The following is a 26,281-nucleotide window of genomic DNA, read 5'->3' as shown; positions in this document are numbered from 1 at the left end:
CCTTGCTGAAATAAGTCAAGTAAAAACACAACAAAAAAGTGGATTTTGACATTTCATATTTTGTTGAATACCATTACTGCATAGGCAATCACTGTCTCTTACATATAAATTAACAGCCTACCATCTGTCAAGTGTTCAGATAATCACAGGGTTTAATGCACAATATGGTTATTAGAATGTGACCTGACAAAAAGAAAAAGAACACAACCTAATTTGGACTACGAAATCTATGATCTCACTTGCAAATGACAGTTTGACAAGCTATTATTCTGCATTTTGGCTTCTACTGTAAAAGCAATTTTACGCATACATAATTCTATTAGTCATACAGCCAACTGCCTGTGGAAGATTACTTCAGACTATAAAATTTGCTTGGTCATTCAGGATTTTGAACTTACACAAATATTTGCACCATTAATAGGAATTTAATGATCTGTATATACACACCTAGCAATAAAACATGTCAATACGCAAAATAATCTTCCATGATGCTACCATTAACTCAAACTACAGACTTCCCATGTAGATTTTGAAGAAAGTATGCAAAAAGTCATTGAACCCATTAATTACATATTTATAAACTGACAACAGGTGTTTCTGAAGTACCATGTACAGGACAGTTCTGTATGCAATGCTTCACGTGCAACTGTCATCTGCTAATAAGCACCATTAATAATTACTTTTATTCAGAGTATTACTTACATACTATCTTTATGGCTTATTCCACTTGCAATACCTTGTTTTCGCCAAGGTGAACATTATTGACAACTGTCTCTACTCAAGACCACTAAAAAAAATCCTGTTACTCTTATTATTCTCTACTAATAGAGAACTATATCCCACAAGCCTCACATGCCCATAGCGCTCAGATTTTTCAGTGACTCAACTGCACTGTTAATGCTCCAATAAAATCTATTTCCAAAGGATATACTCTAACGATCAATTCAAAATATAAAATACATGCTTGGGAAAGGTGAAATTATGGCTTCGGAAAAAAAAAAATTCTAAAAAGATGACACCACAAAAACAAATCACAACAATAAAAAATATCCCCGCAATCACTTTTATCACCTGCAGAACTTCAGCAGGATAACAACCATGTAATAAGTAAAACCAACAAGTAATATATATTCCTTTACTTTTGCCTTCACTCAACTGCTATAGTTTTAACTTTCATGTTTTCTTTAGTCATGAAAAATTATGTGTTTTCCCGCCATGTTGGCTCAATACATTTGTGAATCAGTACACTGAAGCCTCTACAGAAGAGAATCATGGGATCAGCTTGGCACTATCAAACCCATAGAAATGAAATTTAAGAACAGTGCTTTAGTTACACTACACAAGAACCTGCCTCAATAATAAAGGATTGTGATCTTGCCTTGTTGCCAGAAGGCAACAAAAATCAGATCATGGTTTATGCAAGGCCTGTCAGCATTTCAAAGTGTAGTACTACTTAACAGCTACACAAAACAACTCTTGCCACACAGAGGTCTGATACTCTGCCAGTTACTACCAAAAAGGAAATAAGGAAAAAAGAGGCCATGAGGAAGGAATATTTGGACTACCTCATTCGGGTTCAGTTTTACACACAGTAAAAGATTTTCCCTATTAAATGCCAGAAAATATCAGTTGTACAAAATACACATCACAAAGTACCATTTTCCATCACCCAAGTGACCTACCAGCCTTACCCTTGTTCTGAAAGATCACACAATATATTTACTGCAGGTCACCAAACTCTCAAATGCCTAATAATGCAGATAGTGTGATTTATAAGAGATGTTTAGCTGCATCATCTAAACCTGTAATTGCTTTGTGAAGCTGGTTCCTGTGTACTGATGAGCCTCAAAGATTGTCTTCATGGGGAAGTTAATATGAGAAACAAAGGTAAGAATAATCATGATACAATCTACTAATACTCTGGATGTCTCTTAGTGGGTAGTAAGGTAGTACAAACAAAAGCATCTTATGTTAGTGTGCTCTACAAATGTTTACCTGGGAAGTGACCACAGAGTAATCACCAAGAAGTAAATTCAGTTTCTCTTATCGTTCACTGAACTCGTGAGACAAAGAAATGTCAACTTCATTGAAAGTCAAGCCTTTCCTAACACTGGAATTTAGGCATGTCAGTCAGTTGGGGGTATCAGAAAAATTTACACTTAAATTTAACCATTTGGAACATCATTCATCCCTAACAAGAACTGACAACTCTAACCAACTTCAGGCTTTAACTAGAAAACACTGCACATCAAATCCCAGCTTCGGCAAGTTAGAGAATTACATGGAATTGCATTTGCCTAGTTACAGTTATTGGGGTTTGACTCTTCAGGGCAGACTTGCATTGAGACTAACACTGGAGTTGACCTTCTGTGATGGCTCCTAATTGCTAGCTGTTCAAGTGACTGAAAGTAGATCTACATGACCACAGCTGCTAAATTACACCTGAACAGCTTTACTGCTGTACACAGCACTTTGAATAGAATGTAGTTGGTCAGCCTTAAATAACCATGCAGATGATTTGAAGCTACAATCTCTGGTAGGAAGCTGTGAAAATAACCACAGTCCCAACAGAATGTTCTAGAGACCCCACATCTCACCTCAGACAAAACGCTTCTGCAATGCAGCCTCTGTTGCACTTTATACAGTTTGTGCTGGCAGAAATAGGGCTGGAGAGCAGAATAAAGACTTCTGGGTCAAAGCCTTCAAGACTGGTGAAAGCAAAGGCTTCCCACAGATGGTATAGCTCTCAGGTGAAGGAATAGCAGTACCCAGGCTTGCCAAACATTGTTTACAGCAAACAGGTAATTTTGGCTGGGGCTGGAACAGTCAATTGTACAGCACTGCAGAGCACCTCCCAAAGCACCACCCCAGAGCAGCTACTTACAGAAAGCACCATCCTGGGACAGGCTGCGCACTCCAAGAGGGACTGACAATACCAGAACGTATGGTGCAGGTGCAGAAGGAATAACACCCAGACAGTGTTTCTGGAAGCATTTTCTGCTTAGACCTGGAAAGAATCTCTCTTTACGTATGTTAAATCACCTATTCTTTTCTATTTAGAGGCAGCACACAAACTCTTTCTTCATTTGGGGGTCTGGGGTTTTTTTTCCCCATTTTCTTTGGGGTTTTTACCAGAGTTCTGCAGATAAAGTTCTAAGAATAAAGTTTAGGTATTTAAAATAATTTTCTTGTATTTGTATGTTCCAGTGAAAAATAGCAAAAATGAAAGGGAAGGATAAAAGAATGCATTAAACATATCAAAAGCTACTATTTTCAGGATTCTTACTCTTTGAATCCTGCAAACAAGGCTGAGAAAAGAACATAGGCATCTAGGATACTCTGTTTTTAAAACTTGAATACATTTTGTTTTGAAAACCAAAAAGATACTGTGTATACATAGGTCTTTTTTTCTAAGCAACTGACACATCAAGACATGTTTCATTTACCTACAGAAAGGTTTAATTTTAAAGATTCAGTACATCATCTTTTAATTTTCTTTTGTTCAGAGGAAAGTGTTTTCACAGGAGGTTGATCAAGCATTTGTGTTTTAAGGCCAATTTGCAAGTTCTTTGGCCTATGCTATTCAACAGGGCATTTATATTATGATTCACCTATGTCACCTGTCTTCTCTCATGGGAGCATGAAATTGAATACATTAATATCAGAACAATTAAATAATCAGAAAGACAATGTAAGTTTTTGTACTGAAACATTTAAAATAATTTCTCACTAGGCCAAGGTCAGGGGAAGATGAAGATTAATGTCTGATTATCCCAAATCAACCAAAATACGAGAGTAGCAGCTGACCTAAAGTACTATATTACAACTACAAAAACAGGCAGCAATAAGAACGCATGTCTATACTGTGAAAGCAAAACACTGTAGGTGAGAGGAAGAGAAAAACACCTTAAAAGGAGTACCTTTGGTAATCAAAGGAGCTTCAAACTTCTCTTCCTCGCAGAATATTCAGCAAATTACATTTGATTCTCTATAATAATTTCATCCCTAACAAGATCAGAGAAAATGATTTATTCCACCCCCAGCCTTCCTACATTTGTACAACATCCTATGGGACGCTGACTTTCTGAATTGCTTTTGGCCATCTGATATTATACTACTGCAGCCTTCTGCAGAAGGAGCCAGAAAAAAAAAAAAAAGAAAAGAAAAAAAGAAAAATAATTACATTAAAGCTGGGAATCAAAGTTTATTGACTTTCCCTTGAGCTATCATACCAAAAAAACAGTTACAGAAGTTGGCAACTTATTTAATGATACCACCAACTCCTCCCTGAACTTGTCAAAATAACTTCTGAAAACATTTTCAAAAAAGTTTTTGATGTACAGTAATACATTAACTGTAGTTCATCTCAACGCTGAAGATAAAATTATCTGCCTCTGCTGCTTCTACCCTTTCGTGCCTACCAAAAGACTAAAAAACATTGTCATTGTAATCCAAAAACCCTTCAAGGATTCTCTCAACTGTCACATTCCCAAGCAAACCAAAATCTCATTTTCACATCCCAACTATGTCCTACTTATTCTACAAAGCCTAGGAAAAGCCTTTATTAGAACGCAGTTCTAATAAAAGTAAACACCTCATACCCATGTGGTAGCTTGCTCTAAGAACCTACATTCATTATATGGTATTCTGCAGTATGAATGCTCCAGGGGATAGAGTTTCCATAGCTCATTATCCTTTTTGCAGTTTTCACTCACACTAACCCCCACCAAGCAAAGAGGGCTGCCTATACATGTATTTGTTCCAAAAGTTCTTTGAAATCGCTAATGCTTTTCCCCCAGATCCTCCATTGGATAGATTTCCTTTCCCAACACTTCTCCTCCTAGACCAATACTGTCAAAAGCACCTTTTTCTTTCCCTCCCTTTTTAAAAATTACTTTAAGGTACAATTTGTATTTGTGGGAAGAGGGAAATAGTTTATTAGACTACAGATAATGAGAAAAATGGCCAGAGCTACTTCTTCCATAAGGGTCAACAATGCAACTACAACATCAGCTCTACCAAAAGATTTGTCCTTGTGTAATTTACAATACAGCTTATTTAAAGCATACTGAAAAAGTAAAATAAACAGATTCACAAGACAAGACTTTTGTCAAGTTTTCTGAATACTAACAAAACCAAGAAGTATTTAATTAATCAAAAGAAGCTATAGCTAATCACTTCCACTGTCAATATAACTGTGAGCATTCTGTGGATACTGTTTAAAGTAAACCACTCTCCTCCTAAAAAGGCTGGGATTAAAATTCATTATTTTTAAAATCTAATCAACATACCCTCTTCTGAACAACGCACAATTAGAAAACCCATATAATACAAAGTTTATCTTCAACATTTTGGATAAAAGAAAGATGGAACTTCTATAGAACTGAATGAGTGAAATCCTTCAGCAGGATTTCCATTAATAGATCTATTTCTTTAATTCAGTTATATGGGACAAATCAAGTTTGTTAGTTTTGTTATCTGGTGATTGAACAAAGGGATTTATGCCAGAACACTCTTGCCAACATATGATACCTGCACGCCTGTAGCTTAATCTAACATGTTTGAGTAGCAATAGATAAACCCTTTGATGTTATAGTGAATAACATCACTATACTTTGATACTCATCCATAGTCAACCACTGCATATTAAGATCGCTCCATAATGGAAAACTGCTTTGAAAGTTTGGCTTGAATGTAAGATTATTCAAGAAAACTATTCAAACAAGGTATCATGACATGACGGATCAGAAGACACAGCTTTCAAAGGCAGACGAGGTATGCTTCTTACCTTTTGCAAGGTGATTTCTTCTGTAACATCAGAAGGGACAACATCAGACAGAACCAACAACTCAGTCAACTGAATTGGTGTCAGTGCCTCCCACTATGGGTAGAATCTCTTCCATTTCAGCAACTGTCAGTCCTATGAGAAGTTGAGATATACCCAGGGAGCAATACTAAAACTAAATAGAACCAAAATTCTGTACACTTCCAAACTGTAATACGGTTTGCTTAATTAATTTAGCATATGCCATCTAGGGAAAAATAAAAAAAAAAAAAATCAAAAGTTTCTAAGTTAGGAAAGGCAAAAAATGCATTCTAATACTCTCCCATCAATTTAGATTAGTCTATTCATCACTAATTTTTCATTCTTGTAATTAAATACATAAGAAAGGGGCAAATCCCTTTCTTAGGACCTTTCCATGTTGTTCAGACTTGACAGCCAGCAACGATTTTCCTGGAAGAAATCTACTTTGTAAAACTATTTAAACAGCAGCAGCAGCGATGTGCATTACTACAGCATAACCTAGAGAAAATACTAAACTGTTTCTAGCTAGTACAAACAGTTTAGTTTCTACCTTCTTTGCTCATTTCATTCCATTGTGAAAATTAGCAGTGATTCCAAGAAATTCTCTTTTCATTTGAAAATGAAGACAGAGGACAATAGTTTGAGATACAAAAACGTGGCATGGGTTTAAAAGACTATGATCAGAAGCTTCTTCAAAAAATGTTTCATGAAGTGTAATTTATTAGAGTTGGACTAATGTAGAATTATTGAGTAGTCACTGAACTATTTAGTTCTTGGATACAAAATACTGCAACTTTGATTTAAATGGTTATGAATTTCTATTCTGAAGTCTGATATACTGTAACATACACTACTGCATCTGCAGTAGTATGATTATTTAGATATTAAACTTCACCACCATACAAAAATGGCATTATACACATCTAGTATGGATAAGAAGGAATAATGCCTAAGCTACATAGCAATAATGAAAATTACAATCTCTAGATATAAATTGGAACTCTAACTGAATTAAGCCAGTTTACGTTGACAGTATACAGTATGAAAGACAAAATTAGAATCTTTATTTAATTTCTACTAAGAGTTCAAAACTGCAATTTCAGAATTGCTTCATAAAGCATGTCTTTTTTGAAAATTGATTTGCATTAACCTTTTGACAGCCTTCTTAACTGTATTAGTTTAAAGGGTGCCTAACATCTGCAGTGACATGTACTATCCCTATTCCTGACAAAATTCCCTTGCCAGGGTGATGTATTTCACTGGCTTCTCCTGCAGAAATATTTCCAATAAAACAATAAATATAGGCTAGAGGCTATACAGCCAAGGGTGGGGGGGGGGTGTTTATTTTGTTTAGGGATTTTTTTAAATTTTTTTGAAAGCACAGTTGAAAGAAATAAGACCCTCTAAACAGAAAAGTTTATTTTCTCATACTTAATAACAAATGATGGCAATGCCATACCTAGGCTTTTGAGTCTAGCTTTGGGTTTGCTTCTGCTCAAAAGACAGCAGAATGGTTTGAAATATTAGCTTTGCCTTTACCCTGAGGATACAAGAAACATGGAGGGGTTTAATGTGTCCAGTTTTCCTGCTAGATTTTGAAAGCTCTTTGCTAAATGTTCCTTGTAACTTCAATCCTCTGCAACTGAGTTTGAGTACCTTCAAATCAGCTATTTCCTAATGACAGCTTCCAGTCTTGCTGCTATCATACAGAAGTGTGATAATTACCTTTTTAATAATAACGGATGAAGCCTTGACAATGTAGGCTTCATTAGTGTACAATTTTAAGTCATATAAAAAAACCTATGGATTTCTTCAACTACCTTACTGAATATACAAACCACTCCTTTACAAAACACTCAATATGCTAGTGCAAAGAGCATACGGTTTTGCAGTGTCAAGCAACATATACTTACTCAGACCAAGTTCTCTTGTTACTGATCTTCTGGTGTTAAAAAAGTTAGACCAAAAGCTTTAATTGAATGATTAAAGTTTAATCCCTTACCAACTATGGTTAAGTGGAAAACCTTTAACCATAATCTGAACATCTTTATGCCATTTCTGCCCAGAAGCTATGGCTTCAAGAGACATGGTATAGAGAATTCTGTTGCATATTATACTTTCACCAAGAACATCAAGCATAATGCATTTTTTATGTTTAGCCCAGTGAACAAGCTTTTTTTCCCCAAGACTAAGAAGTTAGCCTTTAACAAAAGCAACCCATGGCAAAAGGATTATGAGAAATGTATCAGCATTACCAATGGACTTTATGTTTTGTGAGAAAACTAGCCACCTAATAACCAGATTGTCATCGGAAAGAAAATGAAAAATGCAAGCTAGCAGTGAAATACTATATTCTCTTCCGCCATCTGCATCCCATAAAATCCTGTCGATATCTCATTGAGCTGACAGACTGTCCAAAATGCTTTTTGTTTTGTTTAAGAATCTATAACATTTGGAAAACTATTTCAATTTAAGAATTAAATGCTTCAGGCTTGGAACTACAATTAGAGGCACTGAAATTTAAGCAGAACCTTCCAAAAGAGAAGGATTCAACACCAGTTAGCTGCAGAATTTCAACTTTACAACAAAGTAATTTTCTATTTACATTTATGATGAAATAAAGTAAGGCTCAGCAATAAGACACAAGATATTAGTTATCCTCACTTAAAACTTGAGGAACATAATATTACTTAAACTCTGTTTACAGATTAACTAATTTGATTACAGGTAGTAGTTTTGTGGTGGTGCAGCAACCCCTCACACCTCGCAATCCCAGAACCAGCCAACGTTATATTCTTGCTTACACTGCAAGAACAGTTAGCTGGTATGACTGGTCACATCTGGTGATCCCAGAACTATCAACATTGTATTCTTTCTTACACTCCAAGAACAGTTAGCTGGTCTGACCAGCCATTTTTCTTGCCTTTGACAGAGGGTAGGGAATTGGGACAACTTAGCACTTTCCTTGTCTGCGTATAAGAGCAGTGAGTTGGGCCCATCAGGTACCCACTGACCACACCTGGAATTACTGATGCCTCGAGTCACACCTGCCTGGCAAATACCAGAACTGTACATTCTGGGAAGTTCTGGAATTGTATAGTTACTGTCTAAATATCAGGATTACGTCACATGGATTGTGACCAGGATGGAAAATTACTGATGCCTAAAATCAATCATCTTGAGACCCTATGAACAGCGGTACCAAGGAAGGTCCTTGGAGCTCTTCTAGTCCACAGCAGGCTGCACCCAGTAACTCCCCCTGAGTGGGACACTTCTCAGAGTATCTTAAAGTCTGTTGGCATCACCTGGGCTGATCTCCTTGAGACTCAACCTTCGCCCACTGAGAAATCACCTCGATTCGAAATGAGTATTTCACTGAACTTGAAGGGAATTTTTATGATTGCACATGTGTGTGAACCAGTTCAAAACATAATATTCTGTTACTGCGATTGTAATAGCAAATTCTTTTCTAATCACTCTGTAAATACTAAGTTAACTAGTGATTAATAGCTGCTAAATTCCTGTGATTCTCTCTCTCTTTAAACTGTGAACACATCACGAATTGCTGCTAAACATATCCCTTAGACATAAACCGTTGTGATCTAAGGCCAGTTCTGGATCCAGCCGCACCTAGGCTCCTTTCTGAGAAGCAGTTTAGAAAGCAAGTGAGTCCAATCCGAACCTGGTGACTCAACGGCAGGGTCTCCCTACCCCCCTGCACTTTCTTTTTACTCTGTAAAAATCATTTTCTATCCAAAACCCCCTTGGATTTTGTATTCCATTCATTTAATAAGTAATAGAGTGAACCTTTCCAACAAACTTTGTAAAATCACATTTAAGTTTTCAGTAAAATATTTTCTTGCAAAACCTTTGAGTGATTATTTAAGCAACATAACCACTCATTCGCGACAAGTTTACAACACCACTAAACCATCTTCAGGAAAGCGAACTTCACACATTTCCCACAATTACAGCTTATGAAGGTTAACTGCTTAGTTTCACTATTTGTAAGTAATTTCAATCAATATTTCCATCTTAGCCAAGGAATACTGGTATAACAATGGAACACTAATCCTCAGGCAGCTGCCTTTTTAATGTTATCTGAACTTCCTAGATCAGAAACAAGTGTTATGCAACTGGAATATCGATATAAATTCACATTTCAGGGTGTATGGAGCCATTGTATTTTAGTCCTATCATGATATAAAGAATTTTAGGAACATATGATGCAGTCACTTGCAAAACAGATTGCCACTGCTGTTATCTCCTTCTCCATCCATGCTTAAATTCTAGCATAAATTTGGCAACTAGCACGTTGAAAACCTTTAAAGCTAGAAATCAATGTGGTTGACAGCCTGAAAGGTGTAATCCCAAATTTTGAGGTGTAAAATGCATTAATCTTCAGAAGTTTGAAAGCCAATGCCTGCTAAGCTTATACAGTAAATACACTGGCAAAGATGATTAGCTGAGAAACCAGAAAATCCTTCCAAGCATTGTTTGTGTACCAATGTTCAGAAATAAGAAAGAATTCTTCCATGTAAGGGGACAAAATCCACCGGCTCTTGTGGAAATACCCCCCCCCCTTTTTTTTTTTTTTTGACTCACACTAGATATTTAAAATCCCTACAGAATACGCAAAATATAAAGGAAATATTTGTGAAAACACTACATAGAGCTATATTTCATTCTTGGTAAAAATCCTTCTCCTCTTTAGTAAAGGAATAGTGTGCATAGCATTACTATTGCCCTTGACAAAAGCATGGCACATCTTGACTGAAGCGTCAGTAATATTTTTCTATACTATCTAATACTGAGGAAGCAACTCAGAACTCACCAGTCCTCAACACATGCATTGAACTTTACCCACTGCTACTTCACTCTTACTTCCTTTCTCAACAATTCACCTTATTGATGTAAAAAAAAAAAAAAAAAACCACAACACACACCACTACAAATGGACAAGTGTTCTTAAAATTATGTAATGATTTAACTTGCTGTACTGTGGAGCTCTGAAAAAGTAACTGTTGCATATGACGTGTTCCGAGCCACAAAGCTATGACAAAAACATGGCATGAATTCCTTCCCCCCCTCCATTTTTTTTTTTCCTTTTTCTAAGGACCCTGTTTACAGTGTGAAAACTTTTCCCTCAAGCACTCTATTTTAGGAGTGTTTTCTCCTGTCCAAGTTATTTAAAACTATGTACTTGTTATCAATTCATAGCGAAGCTCCTATTGATGCCATTTCTAATACAGCTGTAGACTAGTCACCGTATAAAGCCCTTACGCAGCATTGCTTTTTTTAATCTACTAAACGGTATGCTACCATTTGAACACCTTATCCTTAAATTAAGAGCTTTAGAAAAGCAGCTGTTTAATAGCTATTATATAAACAAGTACAACATATTAAAAAGTATTTAAATATAGCATACTATTCTAATTCAACACAGTAAAAAAGTTACTTCACTGTCTCATTTCAGAGAAAACATACCAGAAAGACAACAGAAAATGTTGGGTTTATATCCACTGAAAATATGAGAGACAATTCTTGATTACAAGCATAACATTCAGACCTCATTTTATTTCCCAAGTTTCAGTAAGAGAATAAAATGATTTTTCTCCCCTTACCAGGAAATAGATTAGATAGATATGACATTTTTCCACTTCACTGTTGTATGCGTTTATAAGCTTTCCTTTTGTAGCATTTATGAATTCAAACAGTGCTAGAGTTAAGCTGGAGCAAAGCAATTTGGCATGCTTGCATCTGCTTTTATCAGAGAAAGAAAAAGCAATCCATGAGGTCTGGACTGACCTTAAAGCACAAGTATTTATTTGGAGAGTCTAAGGGCTTACCAACTGTGTTTGGTAAGAGGGAACCTAAATTCAAACACACTCGCACACAATGACACCTTAATGCTAGCAATCGCCTTTCAGTTCTTCTGGTGCGTCAATAATATAATTGGTATTCTACTACTATAAATATTCTCTCTTCGATAGGACCCATTAACCATACATTCCAATTCTACCATGTTGCTTTCTACAGGACAAGAGTCAGGTTTACAAAGTCAGCTACTTCCACATTCAGATAATTTATTAAAAAAAATTAAATCTATGCTGGTCAAAGCAATTATATTTTCAAAGTACATATATATAACCCAGAGAAGCCTTCCATAAACAACTGTCCCAGAAAAACATTAAAATCAATCATCTCACAAGCAAACAACTACTACAGAAACTTCTTACAAGTCTCAGATATATGAAGGAGGTGGTTTGGAAAAGACGTCTTTGCTGCTTTCACCAAGTAAGCTGTTTCTGAATTAATCTGCTGAAATACAAATGCATCCATAGAGCACACTTCTTCCGCTAAGAACTGGACACTAATATTTTGTTTCAAGGTAGGATTGCTCCAATTCATTTCTGGAATTTGAGCAATTATTAGTGTTTCCAACTCTCAAGTCCACAATAAATTAAAAGTAATACATTAGGAACAATTAGCATGGAAACTTTGACTGGCTCTCAGTGACAAAGATACTTGATCAAATTTAGATCCACTGCACTGCAAGCAGTAAAACAATGTGAATGGACATTCTGCTGCTTTGCAAAAGGATTGCTTTTCCTGAACACTCATCTTTCCACCTACTAAGCATTACCATTATTTCCAGGTAGTGATGTGCCAGTGAGTAAGACTGTATTATTTTTTTCTCTGGTTTAATCACTCTTCCTCCACCTTTTTTGATTCTTCCCTGGTTATTTCCTTTAACTATTGGAAAATCTGAGATTTTAAAACTGGCAGTACATAGAATTCATTCTCAGAGACACAACAGCAGGTCCCACCTTTCATACATTCTAGGTACATTAACATCCTATATTTGAATACAGTTCGGTGTCCTGTAGCCCTAATATTGTCTCTTGGGCTTTTCCCCGTAAGAGTACTGGTAAGTCAGTATTCAGAATTATTTGTTTCCAGATACTGGGTATCTCCAACATCCAATACCATTTTGACATAGTGCTGTTCTCCTTCCCCTTCAATTCCCTCATTCCTTTCTAGCTAGGCTACAACTATTTATTTTAATATTCCAAACAAAAAGACTGACTTTTTTTCCCCCTCCTACTGGAGCTGAGTTAATACTCCACGAAACAAACATGCTCACGTCATTTCACTAGTAGTCTAGTCACAGAGTTTCCTTTGAAGAATTTTTCCTTCTTTTTTAAGTGGTCTGAGAAGAGCAGCTGGACACTAATCCTTCAACACCTCAAAGAAACAGAGAGTAATCTGTAATTTGCAGAGCAGTACAATGGCACCTGTTATGCACCACTACATTCTTACTCTGCTGGTATTTCAGTAGTCTATTCAAACTTAAATACATGTTATTTTTAAGTTTAAGAGGTTAGGCTGACCAGCTATCTGTGCTTACATCTTCAGCAATTTCCATGCCACAGACATTTACACAACAGAATATGTTCTTGAAATTTCTAGGCCTGGCTGTCTCAGAATGTCTTAATTCGACATCAAACCCAGATCAGTAGTTTATACTAAGGGGCAAATCATAGTAGCTTGAGCTCAGCTTAGTGCTAAAGGGGAGAGACAGCAGCTTCAGGATGGAGCTAGCTCATATTCACCAGTTCACAACGAAGGTGTCCGGAGCTTCTGCCGGCATGGACTATAACATCTATGAAAGCTTGCTCATACCAGAGCAGAATCTATCTCCTCCTCAGAGAAGGAGATTTTTCCTCTTGCCAGTATCGCTCCAAGGCAAAGCAATTAATACAGGTAATAGCATCTGGCAGCAGCTATGCAGATGTGCCACCTAAAGGATGCAGACACTGAAAGGAATCTAACACACATTTTCACTCTGTACCCAAATAAAGAACAGAAGAAAGAACAGAACTAGGAGGGAGTGGATACGTGTAAGAAATGTAAGCCAAAACTATCTAAATTAAATATAAATATAGTATTTGGTTCACAGGTCACCTATAGCATGCAACACTGCAGGTACCATGATAACTGTAATTAAACAGAAGATTAAGCATGTACAAATGGCTGTAAACCTACAAATTGCTGCTGCCACATAAATAAATTCATTTTTTTTGCTTCTCTTAAAACTTCCCCTTTGAAAATACTTCTATTTACCACTAATATTTGTTCCAAACTTTTTTTATTCATCTACCTATAAACAGCTTAACTGTGCATATAAATATTAAAGATTAATTTACCATGTCATAAAATGCAAAACATGGTCAGAAGAAAAAAAAAAAAAAACAAATTCATAACACAGCAGAGCATACATTCGTTCCCTCTGTATTACAGAAATCTGTTGTTTAAGAAGTGTTGAAATAGTTGATCACAGTGATTTACAACTTACGACACCACAAATTCATATGAATTTAAATTTTATTGCATAATGTGACTATCATGAATTTCTAAATCCTCCTTTTATGTTGCAGGCTGCTTTAATAATCACAGTTCAACTTTTCTGAAACTGTCAACAGAAAAATCTCAAAATGAAAATAAGTTACTCTAAACAAATATGGGATTACAGGATATGTGAAACTGCCCAAAAAGCTTCTTGATGAAAATGTGTCTCTGTCAGGGTGCCTGATGTATTACCTAATCTCTTTTTAGCAAAAAACTATTTCTACTTTAACTATTAATCAAAGAACAATTAAGTTACACATTTATGAGTACAGAATGCTGAATTATCTTCAAAGGAAACATTAAAGTTACTGTGATACTTCATACACAGACAACTATCATGATCTGCTACCTAAGCTTTAGCGGTTTATCCACTTAACACACAGCGAAAAATCCACAGTTATGCAACATTATTTATCTTAATTTCCCGCTTTCTGTAGAAATGCTTGATGTACACTACTGCATAAGCAAGCCCTATGCAAATTCAGAAGAACCATTAAAAAGCCACTTTTCATTTCCCCCCCACAACTGGCATTATTCAGCTGGGGACCAGAAGCAGTAGCAGTGCATTTATTTTTAAATACAGTAGCATTAATCTTTGCAAACGTAACTACACCAGAATAACCTAACCACTGTGAACAAAGCAGAAATCAGGAGTCATTCTCTAAGATTTGGAGACCCTCAGCACATCAACTTTCTTGACATTTTCCATCTTCTATCACTCAGCATTTCTGTATGATAGGGAAGTCAGGTGGCTAAAGAAGTTGTCCAGTCAGCTTTACTGTTAATCTATGCACTTTGATCTGTGAATATAACAGCACACAGTGTAAGGCAATGTTTGCAATGCAATGTAATAAATACACTTACTTTTACAGTATCTTCTCCTTATTGTACGTCAAGGTTACAAAGGGGTAACAAATACACATGTAAAAGTAATGACCTGCATATCGGTAAGAAGAGAATGTTTGGCCTATATATTAGTAATCACGTTTACTTTGTTCAGCTACTACTGCACGAAAAAGTCTGTACTAATCAGATGTTGCTTCTCTCTACTGCTTTAATGACACCGTAGTTTAGTCGCTAACACTAAAGTCATCCAGCAGACATGTACATAGAGAGGAGAGACAAGGCTATAGCAATTTTGGCCAATAGTGATTTCCTATGAAGGTACAGGGAAACTGCCCTGCATGTCTGTCAGCGAGACAACACACCCGAAAGATCAATTTGTACAAACCCAAGTTTTATCTGGAAGATGATCAACAAACAAGTCAAACTAATTACCAAAGAAGTGGGTGATTATCCCACTCTCAGTTGCTTCAAGTGAAGATGAAGCTTCCCAGCAGACACACTTTAGCCTAACACAAGTTATTGGCCTCCATCAAGAGAAGTAAGTGAAATTAACACTCCCGACATAGGAGATCAAACTAAATGCTTCAACAGTCTCTTCTGATCTTTTCTACTATGAATCTATACACCACCCCAGTAACACTACATACAATTTTAATCTTATTCTAGCACAATAAGAAAAACAAATTTGTCCAAAACCAATTTCTTAAGAGTCTTTCCTTCAGTTTTCACGGAAGAAGAAAAGAACTAAGTGAGGCAGAGCTACCTCTTGTCTTCACCTCATTACTGCTCCACTGAGAAAAAATACTTTTCTACCCTGTTCACAACTGCACCAACACAATAATGATTCTTCCAATTATTTAGACTACTAACATCTGGCTACATAAGGAGCAAGGTACCCGCTCCAGCAAAAATGGGTCAAGTCAAGGGACAAAGCTGCCTAAGTATTGACTAGGAATTTAGGATTTAGGAAACAGGGATGTAGATTTCAGTTGTGTATATCTTCACTATTGCTGAAAATTTTTAGAGAGACTGTAAGTGTGCATGCATAAATTGCACATCCATGTTTTTATCAGCACGCATTTGGGTTATCCTCTCATAAATCCCTCTTATCCATAGAAAAACTGACTCAGGTTTCAGTGTCTTTTACTGAAAAAAACAGTATACAAAATACACTTTAGCTTTATACGCTATACAGTTCATTGCAGAAACAGCAGCCTTCTGCTGACTTTTTAAAATGTTCCTGTTCACTTACAGTTAAATTCAGAGCTTGTTTTGGATATTCTTTTTACCTCTGTGACATTGCCATTGATTCATTCTGGTCAGAAGTCACAGGTTTTCTTTCTTTTGCGCAAACCAGGGGGCTTTCCAAATGAATCATCAATTATCTTTTTTTTTTTTTTTTTTTTTTTAAGAGGCTAACAGCTAATGGTTTTACCAACAAACTGCACTCAGAGAAGTTCATTACACTCTCCGTCTTCAAGACCACCAGAAGTCATTCTGGTTCTTTGTTATGCTCTCAACTATGATATTGAGTACAGGTGCTGTCTATAATGACCAGCAGAACAGAATTCAGAACTGAACATCTTTATCTGATTTTTCAAACCTAGAACATTATGTCCCATTTCATTTTTGAGACTCACTTCAAACTTTTTCCACACAGGTCTAGGGTATAAAGATGGTATTTTTCTTCAGGTTATTTTTTCATAGCTCTCTAAGCCATCCACAGAACTCATCAGCTGAACTGCCATCAGCCATTGTTGAGCGTTACAAGAGTCATATTGATTGATATCTCCCAAAGGTATACTGTAATCATTTTACTATTGATAGGGTTACAGGCAGACACATTTTGACATTCCGCTTAGATATGATAAATGCAATCCTCATTTTCTCAGATCTTGTGCAATTCACCACATATCCAACTATCACCACAGAATGACCCTTTCTATTCCACTGAAGGTGTAAAGCCCAAAGACATTTATATCCTCCTATTTCATACGCATGCCATACATTCCAAAGTCCTGTTTTTTATTAGTTCATGGTAGTTCAGCTCATCATTTCCTTGATGAAAATATCAGCTGGTATATTCCTTTTGAATGATTTTCTACAGCATCACTTAGAATAAAACATTATTAACAGGCTTGTCCCCCGCAGTGTAATCCATCTCTTTCTTAAATACCAGAGGGTATTTCTGACAGGTGCTACATGTGGATCATTTTGCTTGTGGACTACCACAAACATTGTTACTATAAAACCACAGTTTGTGGTTGTCACTAGCTAAAGCAAAGATGTGATCTGTCTACTTTTAACAGCATGTTTTCCACCGATGATGCCTCATGATCAACCTCAAATGATCATGAGTTCTAACATTTGTCTAGTTTCTAAATACCTCTGTAAACTGAAAGTATACTGCCACGATAGAGAAAGCCTAAGTTTTATCCACATACAGACATTTTAAGACATGCACAGTACAGACATAGTCAAGGTGCCATGTGTTTATGGAAGCAACAGATAAAACATACAATCAGCATAATCTTTTAAGTAAAAAGATCATAAGACAATTCCACAGTTACTATAACTAAATATAAATTACATCCTGTGTCTGTAAACATTACATCCAGTAGCCACAGTACTTCATATAGCTAGTTTTCCGAGACAGACAATTCCAAAAAAATTCTCTTTAATCACCAAAAGAAAAAATCCATGCCAATATAGCAAGATTACTTTTCCATATTAAAATTACACTTGTATTCAGTTTCATATTTAAATTATTTTTAAATATCAGTCAAGTGCACATTGATGTGAATTAGAATAGATAATACAGCAGCATTTAAAAAAAATATAAAAACTCTTGCTACCTTACTGTCTAATGTACACATTCTTGTTGCAGTTACATAAACTGGGGACAATGAGGAACTACCTATTTTTGTATGCATTAGGAAGAATGATGCCTTAATTCAGGAGACTAGACCAAAGCAGAAAGAAGTATTATTAAAAAAAAAATTATTGACTATGTGTGAATCACTTCAAGACCTGTAATGATTAAAAGAAGTCTTAAATATTTCAACTCTTAACTATTACACCTCACAGAATCACAGAATGCTCGGGGTTGGAAGGGACCTCTGTGGGTCATCTAGTCCAACCCCCTGCCGAAGCAGGGTCACCTACAGCAGGCTGCACAGGACCTTGTCCAGGCGGGTCTTGAATATCTCCAGAGAAGGAGACTCCACAACCTCCCTGAGCAGCCTGTTCCAGTGCTCAATGCAGTTCAATCTCAGTTCAATGCATTTCAAAATTCAACTCGTAACAATTCTCCTCAAAGATGTAGCTTTTACCAGTTGTTACTACTATTATTTTTATATTTGAGAGCTGTAAAGTAGTTCTAGAATATATAACTTTATTAACAATACTCAAAGCTACAGCTAATTTATCTTCAGTGTTTATAGAAGAAGGACAGTTAAAAATATCAGTCAGTACTTTAAATAAAAGACTAAAAATCTTCTAATTTGGGACCAAAAGACATTTTAAAAAATATATTAAGTAGCTACAACAGATAAGAGCAAGGATCAATAAAACTATTATTTTTCAAATTTTACTCAGACAAGAGTTAAACGTTGCACTACTGTAAATCAAAATATTTGGTTAAATGGAATTTCCATCAAAGCTTAATAACCAAATTCAAGTGAACAACAATGTACTTTGTGTGGTTCCTATAATGGCTAATTCAATAACCCTAAATGGATTGTTACTGCTGATTATCCTAAGTTAGATAAGACAATTTGACAGTTACTGTATATTGAAATTTTACTCTAGTAAAAGAGTCTTAAAAACTAGACGTATCATAAAGGTCTAGAAAAACAAATCCTATGTTTGACATGGGTAAAACCTCTAATTAACATTTACTAAGCATTATGTTTTGTGCTTCTTTTGCTAACATTCTCAAACAGACCAGTAAAAACCGGTGACTGCAAGTGTAAAGCAGTCAAGCCTGCCACATATGAGCTTCAAAGAGCAACCTGCACAAACTCTGTGCCTTAACATTGCTATCATCACAGAACTTGAAATAGCTCTTTGTTGAGATTATGGCAAGATTTGGCCTAGTGTACCAAACTCCACCTGCATTATTTTGGGAAGATATAATAAAATCTCCATAAAATTTGAACATTTCAAATTCTAAGAAACTGCTCACAATGAAAATGGAGATGCCTGTCACTGCCCTACTGAACTACAAAACTGTTCTTAGCATTGGATTTTAAATATACAATTAAAAGCCTTTCATCTTTCTTTTCAGGTAAGGTAATTGCAAGCCTTCTTTGGAAATTAACTTTCCATGCAATCCAAAACCCTCCATCTAGTTCCTGGACATGATTTCTTTTTTTTTTTTTTTTTAACAGCACAAATTGATTATTAAATATGCCTTACATTTCCATCTCTGGAAATTTTTTTTTGTCCGTTTTTCTAGCATGTTTCCGGTGGTGTGAGCAGTTTGCTGACTATGTTGATAGGCAGAGAGTGGGGAGAAGTACTCTCTCCACATTTCATTCAGATAATAGAAATCTGCAAGCTGCTCAGTGTGACAGATGAGCTACGTGAGCTAAAGCAACTTGTTCCGCTTGTCAGCGTCCAAGAGTCTACAGCAGCAAGATAGAATTGCAATGACACCACCATCACAGAACTGGGTCAAACATACGGTCACTTTAAAACAGAATGTCAACCGTTCTTTCTACTCCAGAAATTTGATTCAGTGACACTAAAAGCTGTTAGATACCATTAGCTTTATATCTAGGTTCAAAATGAAAGTGTTACTTTGACAGTATTTGAAGAATCCTCTTGCGAGCCCTACATTGCCATTAAAGTTTGTAGGAATCACAAACTGTCAAATAATGTCACTATTGCCCATAGGGATTGGGTACTTTACAACCAGAACACTTCCCTGTGTGGCACCAGGGGATCTGTGCTTTTGGTGTAATATTTCCATTATGGTCTTTGTGGATTAAATGGATTAAAATCCTCACAAAATTTTAAAGAACAAAGATTACACAGATATATATACACACACATTAATTGCAGAAATAAAAACAAGATACCTTAACTCATGCCTAGACCTACTATTTTGTTTAAATCATTATCTCATACAGAAATTAACTTTTATTTTATTTTCGGGGAATAGAAGAATTACTCATTGAATGATAGTAGACGAAGACAACTGAAGAGTAACATTACAATTTATTCCCATTATTTCCCTAAATCTTGGAAAATTCACTTGAATTATATTGTGATGATGAAATACCCCATGCAGTACTACCAGCACACACAGTTCAAAGTAACTGTGGTATCAGACCACGCTGCACATTGGATCTAGATAACATTCGGAACAGCAGATACTGAGATGAAGATAGTTCTGATCTTACTCTGATATTCAATCATCAGAACCTTTATTAAGTGACATAGAATACTATTTTCTTTAACAGAGTTACACTATGCTCATGTTTCAGCACAAGTAACTTTTCTCCAAAAGCACTAGAAATGCAGAAGGGAACAGTAGAAGTCCAAGACATACAAAGTAATTTCCTTCTCAGTACTTCACGAGTTTGTGTTAGCACTCCGAGTCAAGCTGAAATCATGGACTCTGGCCAGGCTCAAATTCCCAGCCTGTTAGATTCCACAGTTGAATTTATAGGTACTTCAATACATCATATTCAAAACATTTTCTATATCAGGTTTTGATGTATATTTTTTTCTGTTTTTGTTTACATTGCATAATTGCCTTCCTAGTTCAACACAAAAGTTTTCATGAAAAATATTTTCAAGAAAAACTTCTGATGGAGCTTTTCAGTTAAGATTAATATTTTTGTACACTTAAAAACTCATATAATTCTTAAAAATAATTGTTGTGTACTTGCTTTGATTTCTAAATGTCTTTGATCTCATTCATTAATATTCATTAGTCTTCTGATGTTGGACTAATGAGAATCTTATGCGTTTATGGGAAGCAATTTAAATAATGTTATCAGATGTTTTTCTCATTTATGTTTTTCATCAACACTGACAAGACTTCATTCTTTCTATTCTCCAGCTTTTTCCTCAAGCTTCCTGAAGACATCATCTACATACTCCAAAACAAAGTGGAACTCAACCAATGCCTAACTAATTCAGTCAATTATGAGCACAGAACCCTAAACGGATAACAGTATAAACATATAATATATATGGACAGATCGAATAATGCTCATACTCTGCATAATGTACGTCCATGTTTTACATACTTTATTTACGTTTATGACTGAACATTTCCGAAGCAAAAAAGAAAGAACACAGCCACAACTTATCAGCTTCAAGAATTTACAGGCACAAAAGCAGCAGTGTTGTTGCCTGAAGGCAATACCAGCCACTGATATTTTCCATCAGATGCACACAGAACAACATGCACAAACAGCTAATCACTTACTTTCTTTCCATTTAAGAAAACCTCAGTAATTTTCACATTTAGTTTCCGCTGTTTGCAGTGCATATCCACAAGAAGCTGAAAGTAAGGGTGTCCCAGCATATGCTGCACAATATACCTGCAGTACACACACACTACATAAATTAGAAGCATCCAGGGGAACCAACGTAAGCATACAGGCTGAGACAATCCATCAGAACATGCCAACAGTTTCAGGTTAAACATCAACTGCTCATTAAACCTTCTTCTACACTGTCAAGAGTTTTACTATTTCCCCATTAAAGATGCTGATTTACAATAGAAGTAACTTGAGCATAAGTGGTCCTATCCTACTACATCTAAAGTGTATGCAAAGATAATTAAAATATGCAATAACTTTCAAAGAAATATTGCTACTTCAGAAGCATCCATGAAGTCAGCTCCAGTAACTCTTACTTCTCCAAGCAGCTACAAAGGTCTTTTGCTGAAATAACATTTTGGTTATAGAAATGACTTGGAGTAAACCTCAATGCTAATCAAGTCAATGCCACATATTCACATTTGCTTCATAGACATCTGGATTTATCCTCAACTGGTCTTACTAGACCAGTGAACTACTGTGTCTCTTACAGTTCTTACATTCTGGGCTTTCACTAGTATTTCCAACTTAAAGATTAAATACAATCTATTAAATTTTTTTAAGAAAAATTATATTGAGATAAAGCTACACCAATTTGAAACCATCCATTAGAGCATTCCTTCTAGGAATTAACTCTTACACCACAAGAGAAATATATAAGCTTCCTAAGGACAACACAACAAATGTGCAAAAGCAAGAAAGTACGTAATTATACAGTGCCCACTATAGCAAGCAGAGACTAGAACATTTGACTACACACCCACATACCAAATTTCCATACACAGAGAAAGCAGTTGCTCTAGTCTCCATACCAAATAATAACAAAGAAGTTCAAAGGCCTAAGTATCCCTACAAGAAAGCTGGCAGGGACTTCTTACAAGTGCATGGAGTGATAGGACAAGGTGTAACGGCTCTAAACTGTAAGACGGTAGATTTAGATTAGATGTAAGAAAGAAATTCTTCACTATGAGGTTAGTGAGGCCCTGGTACAGGTTGCCCAAAGAAGCTGTTGCTGCCCTCTCCCTGACAGTGTTCTAGGCCAGGTTGGACGGGGCTTTGAACAACCTGGTCTAGTGGAAGGTGTCCCTGCCCATGGCAGAGGGGTTGGAACTGGATAATCTATAAGGTCCCTTCCAACTCAATCCATTCTATGACTCTAATTCTAGAACACCCAGTGTATCTCACAGGACGCTTAGTATCTAATAGCATTGGAATTCACCAAACCCAAACATTCAAGAGTTGTTTTTATGTGTATCACAGTTTAAAAGAGCTTCACTGGTACCAAAGTTTGAGTAGCTGTAAAGCTACGTGTATTAATATGAATTTGGTTCTACATTACCGTATAATTCTGGAAGAAAATAAGGAAGTAATTTTAGAAGCTCTATGTAGTATCTGAAGTATTTACAGAAGCCAGATGCGGTGGATAATCATCCATTTCTGATTCTGATTATGTGCAACATCAGGCCTTATATATCACTCTCAAAAATAAGTATTATGAATCTTCATCCAAGCAACAACATTTTCTCGCTCTACCTTTTCTCCCTTTCTGTTCCTCTCTTTTCACTTGAACTAACATAAGTCTACACTTAGATACTGATACTCGGTCTTTAGTTCTGATACTCAAATTCACCGCTTGGAGATGCACCATTATAGCATACATCATATTGATATTTTATCCCAGCTAATCAAGTCTCTTAAAACCAAGTCACACATCAGAATTAACATGACAGGAAAAGTGTTAATGTCACAATACTACAAGGCAATTTTTCTTACCAATACCTGGGAAAGTGAAAAACTGGATAAAACTGTATTTATATAAATTGTTCAAGTAAATTAAAGACATACAATAGTTTTGTATGTTTTACATTATAACACACATTCTAAGTTGTACTTCAAATATAACAAAAAAATTGTAAAAGTTTGGGACCTTTTAGTTTTGTTAAATCATACTGTCAAGACCTAACAGCTAGTGCTTCAGCTGCAGCACTGGGAAGGACTAGTCTCACAACAGGTATAAAACACTAGAACTATTTAATGGAATTCAAACAGAAAAACTGAGGAAAAGCTGACACAGAAATCTCTCACTGAAGACACGTAAAGAGAAAAGACAGCGCTTGCTACTAACAATAATGAATTAGTGGAGGGAAGCTTACAAATTACAGTCATGAGTAAGAAGCGGGCAACAAAAACAAGAGCCCCAAAGCAGTAGCAGCATCCTGGCAAAACTCCCACAAGCAAATGTACTATCAGTCCAGGCCTCACCCTCCTTCTGTGTCTTTCAAAGTACACATACCCAGCAGTCAACTGTTTGCCAATTTGTCATGGTTTAACCCAGCAGCCAGCAATTTGGACCCAACAGTCGCTCGCTCACCGTTCCCCTTTCCCCTGCAGTGGGATGGGGAGTAGAAATGGACAAAAGGGAAAACTCATAGGTTGAAATGAAGAAAGTTTAATAAGACAATGTAAATACTACTACTAATGACAATAATAAATTTGCAAAACAAACTATATGCAATACATTTTTTTCCACTGCTCAACAACTGATTTACAATCAGTCCCCGAGCAGTGATCACAGAACCTGCGGGTTTCCCAGAGCCCACAAATTTCACATAACTCAGTCACAGAAAAAACCCCAAATCCCAGAAAAGTGAACTCCTGGAAGAGAGAGTATTTGAACTCACAGGAAAGAGAGGAGCTTCCCGATGCCTAGCCAACCCTCATTCATAAACTGAGCATGACCTTCATGGTATGGAGCATTTCTGTTGGTCAGCTTGGGCTGGCTGCCTGGCTGTACTCCCTCCCAGTTCCTGCACACCTCCTCATTAGCTGAATATGAGAAACTGGAAAAGAGTCCTTGATTTCATAGCAACAACTGAAAACATCAGTGTTATCAACATTCTTCTCATACAAAATCCAAAACACAGGAGCTACTGGGAGGGAAATTAACTCTATCCCAGATAAAACCAGGACCCATATGAAATTAGAGTCAACCAGCCTGGCCAAATATCCAATTTACTAAAACAATTTTTTTAAACTAAGAAGAAATCTGTGTGATCAATCTGTTGCTACTATCCTAGCTTGATTACGCCCACACGAGCGGAAGCAACTGCAGATTAAATATATACTAAATTAATCTTTGGCAAGGAAGATGAGTGCTCTACTTGGAAAGACATCTATTACTACTCAAAGAGCTGAAACTTCCTAGATAAGATTTCTATTCTTTTACCCAGAAAAAGAGACTCAGAACACTTTTCTAACCTTTAACATAGCTGCAAAATATGTCCATCCTTTCCATAAAATGGGCACTAAAACATAGAGTTTTGTTAAGTTTTGGTATTATGTTAATTCAATAAGCATGTTCTGCCTCATTCAGATTTTATCTCCTAAAGTCAGAAAATAAACAATGTCAGATTACTTTTGACAGAAAAATCTGATTTGTTTAAACACCTCAAGGCTCTTCATGTGAATGTAAACTTTGAAAAAGGTACCTGTGTTCAAGTTAAGTCTTCATTGTTTCGAAAATCCTTTTATTGCTATGAGTTATCATTAAAAAGTCAACCAAAATATTTCTACTGCTCTACAGACAGAACTACAACATAAAGGGATTCATACAACAGCCTTTTTTAGGACAAAAATTAGGCACCTTACAGATGCAGTTTCTTTGGTATTTAATAGAAGCCCACTTCCTTACTAATTGTCATGGTTCTGTGACTGAAAACTGCAATTAGTTATGCTTCACTAACACACACATGAATCCTTCTGTGGTTATACTACTCAACCTGAACATTAATAAGCAGGACTGCTAAAAGTTCTAAGGGATTGCACCACCACCCTTATTTTATTAAGCCATTTGTGGCAAGAGACAGTCAAATACAGTATTCTAGCTAGGAAAACATTAGTCTGCCACACGAATTAAACAAGTCAAGAAACCAAAAACCAAGTAATACTACTGTTTAATTTGTGCAATCAGTGCTTAATTTTTAAGATCATATTGAATATGAAAAAATATAATGCATTACTGTTTTATTTTCAAATGGATCTCATAGTTACAAACGAGTGTCACTAGAGAAATAAAACTGACAGAAAAAAACCAAAGGAAAACAATTTTCATTACTTCAGAAGAAACTAACAAGGCCTACAAGCATTAAGAACCTGACTTCTTTAAAATCCAAAATTAATCTCCTCTCCTGACCTTTATAGAGCTCAAGAGGCATACGTATACCGAATAAACAAAATAATTTGAAAGCAAATTCACTGAGTGTGCCTGACCTTTGAAACAGCACAGATAATTTTAATCAGATTTGCACAGTTAGTCTGTCTCAGCTTCCATGTAGCAACACAAAGATGAAAAAACTACTTAAGGAAAAAAGACAACATTTTAACAAAATAAAAGCATCATTAAATATTATTTTAAATAGCCAACAGCCCTAAGTCTCAGGTTCAGGACAGATTCCTGTGAAATTCTACTCCCTCAGTGTCCAGCTAAAGCTGCACAATTCAGCGCTACAGAGAAAAGCCCTTTCTACCAGTTATGCAAGTTTCAGACAGTTAAGTTGAAGAGGTGACACTCAAAAGTAAAAAGTTACAAAAACTAATTTTTAAAATGTGCGTAGGAGTGGACAGTAGTTGCCTCCTTGATCACCTAGCATACAGTAGG

At 36.1% G+C, this 26,281-nt stretch overlaps 1 protein-coding gene across 7 annotated transcripts in view; it reads right to left on the bottom strand.

Moving 5' to 3' along the window:
* Nucleotides 1-26,281, bottom strand: part of FHIT (fragile histidine triad diadenosine triphosphatase) — a 631,319-nt gene that overhangs the window by 593,338 nt on the left and 11,700 nt on the right. Inside the window, exon 1 of one of the 7 annotated variants that reach the window (XM_075432961.1) lies at nucleotides 5,789-5,872. The exons of the other annotated variants lie outside the window; for them this stretch is intronic. The gene's annotated coding sequence lies outside the window, so the exon portion shown is untranslated. Of the gene's footprint in view, nucleotides 1-5,788; nucleotides 5,873-26,281 lie in introns of those variants that run through there. 7 annotated transcript variants of the gene reach the window in all.

This window comes from Opisthocomus hoazin, chromosome 11, assembly GCF_030867145.1.
Source record: "Opisthocomus hoazin isolate bOpiHoa1 chromosome 11, bOpiHoa1.hap1, whole genome shotgun sequence".
Lineage (NCBI taxonomy): Eukaryota > Metazoa > Chordata > Aves > Opisthocomiformes > Opisthocomidae > Opisthocomus > Opisthocomus hoazin.
The sequence above is the reverse complement of the archived record's forward strand: the minus strand, read 5'-3'. Positions and strand labels throughout refer to the sequence as shown.